This window comes from Equus przewalskii, unplaced genomic scaffold (assembly GCF_037783145.1).
Source record: "Equus przewalskii isolate Varuska unplaced genomic scaffold, EquPr2 ChrUn-5, whole genome shotgun sequence".
NCBI classification, from domain to species: domain Eukaryota; kingdom Metazoa; phylum Chordata; class Mammalia; order Perissodactyla; family Equidae; genus Equus; species Equus przewalskii.
Genome location: NW_027228753.1, coordinates 21,931 through 29,071, shown reverse-complemented (window position 1 = coordinate 29,071; position 7,141 = coordinate 21,931).

Below are 7,141 nucleotides of genomic sequence, written 5' to 3'. Positions count from 1 at the left end.
TGTTTGTTTTGGTGAGGAAGATTGGCCCTGAGCTATGAGCTAACGTCTGTGCCAATCTTCCTCTATTTTGTATGTGGGATGCCACCACAGCATGGCTTGATGAGCAGTGTGTAGGTCCACACCTGGGATCTGAACCCATGAACTCCAGGCCACTGAAGCAGAGTGTGCGAACTTAACTGCTCTATCACTGGGCCAGCCCCTCATGATCATATTTTAATGGACATAATCTTAGAGCAGAAATGATTTGCTCACATCGTTTCAATAAAATTTTCCAATCGATATAGAGGTGGGCGGAGCAAAATGGCGGGGTGAGCTGACCCGGGACTCTCTCCCCTCCAAAGTACAACAAAGGATTGAAAAAACTGAATTTCAGCAAATAAACCTAATGCCAAGATGTCAGAGACCTACAGTACCAAAAAGACGGAGGACGGAGACCTTGCGGCAGGCCTCAGAGGAGCTGGAACAGGGGAGGAGAGAACTTCACTCCCTCCCCTAGAGACCGGGATTGCTGTCGGGGGTGCGGGAAGGAGCAAGGGAGGGGCTGCGTGACTGGGAGATCATCCAGGACTCCCGCTGCCTGTACAGTGGAAACCCGTGGACAGGGGAAAGCTTCTGTGCATGGGGACCCCATAAAGCCAGGGCCCCGGGAGGCCAGAGAACCGAACTGATCCGAATCCAGATCAGCGTGTGAGAGAAACTGCCCCTCCCCCCGGCAAACCGCACTGGGCGCTGCCATCTTGCCTGATGGCAGAGAGCTCAGAACGTGCAGCTCTCGACCCCTATCTATTGGCGACAGGCTGTAACTGCAACCGAATTCTACCACCATGCGAAAAAAACGCTCTTCTACCAACCAGCAATTTATAAAAGCTCCAGACCAGAAGGAAAACAATAAAAACACAGAATTAAGTCCTGAGGACTTGGAAATAGGTAAACTAAGTGAAAATGAGTTCAGACTAGCTATAATCAAAAAACTCAATGAGGTAGAGAGAAAGATAGAGAAACAAGCCAACGAGTTATGGATTTACTTCACAAAAGAGATTGAAATTATAAAGAAGAATCAAACAGAATTACTAGAGATGAAAAACACAATGGACGAGATAAAACAGACTACGGATTCCCTGAATGCCCATGTAGACACCATAGAAGAGCAAATTAGCATAATCAAAGATAGACAGGCTGAATGGCTCCAGACAGAGGAAGAAAGAGAACTAAGAATTAAAAAAATGAGGAAAATCTCTGAGAGATAGCGGATTCAATGAGGAGAAAGAATTTAAGGATCATAGGAATTCCCTAGGACGGGGAAAAGGAAAATGGAGCAGAAAGTGTGCTTAATGAAATTATAGAAGAGAACTTCCCAAATCTAGGGATTGAGGGAGAAATGTGTGTAGAGGAAACTTTCAGATCTCCTAGATCTGTCAATGTAAAAAGACCTACTGCAAGGCATATAGTAGTACAAATGGCAAAAATGAAAGACAAAGAAAGAATACTCGGGGCAGTAAGACAGAAGAAAATAACCTACAAAGGAACTCCTATCAGACTTTCAGTGGATTTCTCTAGAGAAACCTTACAAGCTAGGAGAGAATGGAGTGACATATTCAAAACTTTAAACGATAAAAATCTTCAGCCAAGAATACTCTATCCAGCAAGAATATCCTTCAGATATGAGGGAGAAATTAAATCTTTTCCAGACAAACAAAAGTTAAGGAATTTGTAACTAAAAGTCCTCCACTACAAGAAATCCTCTAGAAGGCTCTCATACCTGAAAAAAGAAAAAAGGGAGAAAGGGGTCACAAACCACAGAGTAGGGAGACAGATGGATAGAACCAGAATAGGATAGGAAATATTCAACTATAGCATTAGGATAAAGGTAAGGAAACTACCAAAGCAAAGACGATCTTATCACTCTAACTACAAACTCATAACACGAGTTGGAATAAGAAATGAAAATAATAATTTAGGAGGGGAAGAGCAAAGGGACTAAATCAGTCTAGGTCAAGTAAGTAAGAGACCACCGGAGAATAGACTATATTATACGCGAGATTTTAAATACAAACTTCAGGGTAGCCACTAAACTGAAAAACAGAACAGAGCCACAAAACATAAAGAAAGAAAAATCTAAGAAACCCAGCATAAGAAATGGCAGTATTAAATGGGTAGCCTAAAGCACACAGGAAAAGCAAAGCAGGAAATCCAGATAATGAGTGACAGATTGACAGCATTAAGTCCACATGCATCAATAATCACTCTCAATGTAAACAGGTTGAACTCTCCAATAAAAAGACACAGAGTGGCAAAATGGATTAAAGTACAAGATCCAACAATTTGTTGCCTCCAGGAAACACACCTCAGCCCCAAGGACAAACACAGGCTCAGAATGAAGGGGTGGAGGACAATATTTCAAGCTAATAGCAAGCAAAAAAAAGCAGGTGTTGCAATTCTTATATCAGACAAAGCAGGTTTCAAAATAAGACAGGTAAAGAGAGACACAGAGGGACAATAGATAATGATCAAAGGGACACTTCATCAAGAAGAAATAACGCTTATAAATATCTGTGCACCCAACATAGGAGCCCCCAGGTTCATAAAGTAACTACTAACAGACCTAAAGGAAGATGTTAAAAACAACACAATAATAGTAGGGGACCTCAACACCCCACTCACATCAATGGACAGATCATCCAGACAGAAAATCAACAAGGAAATAGTGGAGCTGAATGAAAAACTAAAACAGTTGGACTTAATAGACATATATAGATCACTTCACCCTGAAAGAGCTGAATACACGTTCTTCTCAAGTGCACATGGAACATTCTCAAGGATAGACCATATGTTGGGAAACAAGGCAAGAGTCTACAAATTTAAAAAAATTGAAATAATAACAAGCATCTTCTCTGATCATAATGCTGTAAGGCTAGAAATTAATTACAAGAAAAAAGCTGAGAAAGGCACAAAGATGTGGAGACTAAACAACACACTACTGAACAAGCAATGGATCACTGAAGAAATTAAAGAAGAAATCAAAAAATACCTGTAAACTAATGAAAATGATAACATGCCATACCAACTCATATGGGATACAGAAAAAGCTGTATTAAGAGGGGAATTCATCGCAATACTGGCACATCTTAACAAACAAGAAAAATCCCAAATAAGCAATCTTAAACTACACCTAACTGAACTAGAGAAGGAAGAACAAATAAAGCCCAAAGTCAGCAGAAGGAGAGAAATAATAAAAATCAGAGCAGAAATAAATGCTATTGAAACGAAAAAGGCGGTAGAAAGGATCAATGAAACAAAGAGCTGGTTTTTTGAGAAGATAAGTAAAATTGACAAACTCCTAGCCAGACTTACATAGAAAAGAAGGGATAAAGCTCAAATAAACAAAATCAGAAATGAAAGAGGAGCAATAACAACAGACTCTGCAGAAATACAACAGATTATAACAAAATACTACAAAAAGCTATATGCCAACAGAATGGATAACCTAGAGGAAATGGATACATTCTTGGACTCCTACAATCTCCCAAAGCTCACTCAAGAAGAAGCAGACAATTTGAACAGACCAATCACAAGGAAAGAGATTGAAACAGCAATCAAAAACATCCCCAAGAATAAAACCCCAGGACCAGATGGCTTTCCTGGGGAATTCTACCAAACTTTCAGAGAGGATTTAATACCTATCCTTTTCAAGCTATTCCAAAAAATTAGGGAGGATGGAACACTTGCTAACACATTCTATGAGGCCAACATCACGCTGATACCAAAGCCTGACAAGGACACCACGAAAAAAGAGAACTACAGGCCAAGATCACTGATGAACATAGATGCAAAAATCCTCAACAAAATTTTGGCAATGAGAATTCAGCAATTCATCAAAAGGATCATACATCATGATCAGGTGGGATTCATACCACGGACACAGGGATGGTTCAACATCCGCAAATCAATCAACGTGATACACCACATCAACAAACTGAGGAATAAAAACCACATGATCATCTCAATAGATGCAGAGAAAGCATTTGACAAGATCCAACAGCCAATAATGATAAAAACTCTGAACAAAATTGGCATAGAAGGGAACTACCTCAACATAATAAAGGCCATATACGACAAACCCACAGCCAGCATCATATTCAATGGACAAAAACTGAGCGCCATCCCCCTGAAAACAGGTACGAGACAAGGATGCCCTCTATCACCACTCTTATTTAACATAGTACTGGAGGTACTGGCCAGAGCAATCAGGCAAGAAAAAGGAATAAAAGGAATCCAAATAGGGAGGGAAGAAGTGAAACTCTTGCTGTTTGCAGACGACATGATCTTATATCTAGAAAACCCCAAAGAATCCATCGGAAAACTCTTAGCAGTAATCAACAACTACAGCCAAGTTGCAGGATATAAAATCAATCTGCATAAATTGTCCATGTCACGATCCAATGTACACACCAGGATAGATGCGGAGAGGGCTGATGGCCACTCTGAGTTTATTATAACCAGCGTTTCAATATATACATAGCTTACATCTGTTACACATACACAGATGTTCTGGATGAAATAATTAGCGAATGCCAAGAATTCTTAATGATTTCTCAAGCAGCCCTCCCTCGGCATCTGTTTTGATATTTTCATGTTATTGCTGTGCTCCTATATTTTTATCTCAGAGCAGGCAAGGTCTCTTAGGCAACGGCCCCTCCTGCTCCTGATATCGATATCGTTTCTCCATCTGTGCCCCTGGGCGACCGATGCCTGTCCTGGTTGCCTCCCCCTGGAGGTCTTACCCGTCATTGGCTAACCGGCCTTCTCACCTCTGGGTCACAGTTTGTTGGCAAGCTTTTTCCAGTGATTATTAACCCTTCCTGCATCAGGGGCGGCTACACAAATCAGTAGCATTTTTATATTCTAATAATGAACTAACAGAAAAAGAACTCAAGAAAACAATACCATTCACAATCACAACAAAAAGAATAACATCCCTCGGGGTAAATTTAACTACGGAAGTGAAGGACCTATAGAATGAAAATTACAAGGCATTTCTGAGAGAATCGGATGACAACATAAGGAGATGGAAAGACATTCCATGTACATGGATTGGAAGAAGAAACATAGTTAAAATGTCCGTTCTACCCAAAGCAATCTACACATTCAATGCTATCCCAATCAGAATCCCAATGACATTCTTTACAGAATTAGAACAAAGAATCCTCAAATTCATATGGGGCAACAAAAGACCCCGAATTGCTAAAGCAATCCTGAGAAAAAAGAACAAAATGGGAGGCATCACAATCCCTGACTTCAAAACATACTACAAAGCAACAGTAATCAAAACAGCATGGTATGGGTACAAAAACAGGTGCACAGATCAACGGAACAGAATTGAAAGCCCAGAAATAAAACCACACATCTATGGACAGCTTATCTTCAACAAAGGAGCCAAGGGCATACAATGGAGAAAAGAACGTCTTTTCAACAAATGGTGCTGGGAAAACTGGAAAGCCATATGTAAAAGAATGAAAATTGACCATTGTTTTTCACCATTCACCAAAATAACCTCAAAATGGATCAAAGACCTAAAGGTGAGACCTGAAACCATAAGGCTTCTAGAAGAAAACGTAGGCAGTACACTCTTTGACATCAGCATTAAAAGGATCTTTTCGGACACCATGTCTTCTCAGACAAGGGAAACAATAGAAGGAATAAACAAATGGGACTTCATCAGACTAAAGAGCTTCTTCAAGGCAAATGAAAACAGGATTGAAACAAAAGAACAACCCACTAACTGGGAAAAAATATTTGCAAGTCCTCTATCTGACAAAGGCGTAATATCCATAATATATAAAGAACTCTCACAACTCAACAACAAAAAATCAACCCGATCAAAAAATGGGCAGGAGATGTGAACAGACATTTCTCCAAAGAAGACATACAGATGGCCAATAGACGCATGAAAAGATGCTCATCATCACTAATCATCAGGGAAATGCAAATCAAAAAACTGCACTAAGAAATCACCTTACACCTGTTAGAATGGCAAAAATAAGCGAAACAAAAAGTGAGAAATGTTGGAAAGGTGTGGAGAAAAAGGAACCCTCATACACTGCTCGTGGGAATGCAAACTGCTGCAACCACTATGGAAACAGTTTGGAGATTTCTCAAAAAATTAAAAATAGAAATACCTTATGACCCAGCCATCCCACTACCGGGTATCTATCCAAAGAACTTGAAATCAGCAATTCCAAAAGTCCCATGCACCCCTATATTCATTGCAGCGTTATTTACAATAGCCAAGACGTGGAAGCAACCTAAGTGCCCATCAACTGATGATTGGATAAAGAAGATGTCGTAAATATATATACAATGGAATACTACTCAGCCATAAAAAAGGATAAAATCATCCCATTCACCACAACATGGATGGACCTCGAGGGTACTATGTTACGTAAAATAAGCCAGATATAGAAAGACAATCTCTGTATGACTCCACTCATATGTGGAAGTTAAACATGTAGACAAAGAGAACAGATTAGTGGTTACCAGGGGAAAGGGGGTTGGGTGGGTGGGCACAAAGTGTGAACGGGTGCACCTACAACATGGCTAACAAAGAATAATGTACAACTGAAATTTCACAAATTGTAAACTATCATAATCGTATTAAAAAGTAAAAAAAGAAAAACAACAAAAAACCCAAAACTACTCATTTATTGGAGAGAGAGGAAATAGGAAATTAATTTGAAGAATTTCTGAAAAACGAATTCAGCACTACATATCAGACATTCTTGGCTCTAATTAAAGTTATAATCAGAAGAAAATGTAAAGCGTTATGTTTTTATATTAGTAAAAAGCGAAGGGTGAAAATGATTGAATTACCAAAACAAATCCTAAAAAAAAAAGAAACGGGGCCGGCCTGGTGTAGTGGTTCAAGTTCACCCTATGGTAAGAATCACTTACTCAGATTCAATGTGCCAGCCCTAAGGGCAATGGGTGAGGGGTGGCATGTCACAGAGGAAGAGTCTGACAAGCGTACTTATTGAACAATTTTCCAAGCACCTGGAAAGTCCTTTTTTTTCTTTCCTTATTTTTTCCCTCTCAGACTGAAACAGGCATAGCTGCAGCAATTAGGTAGCTCTAACTGATGATATAC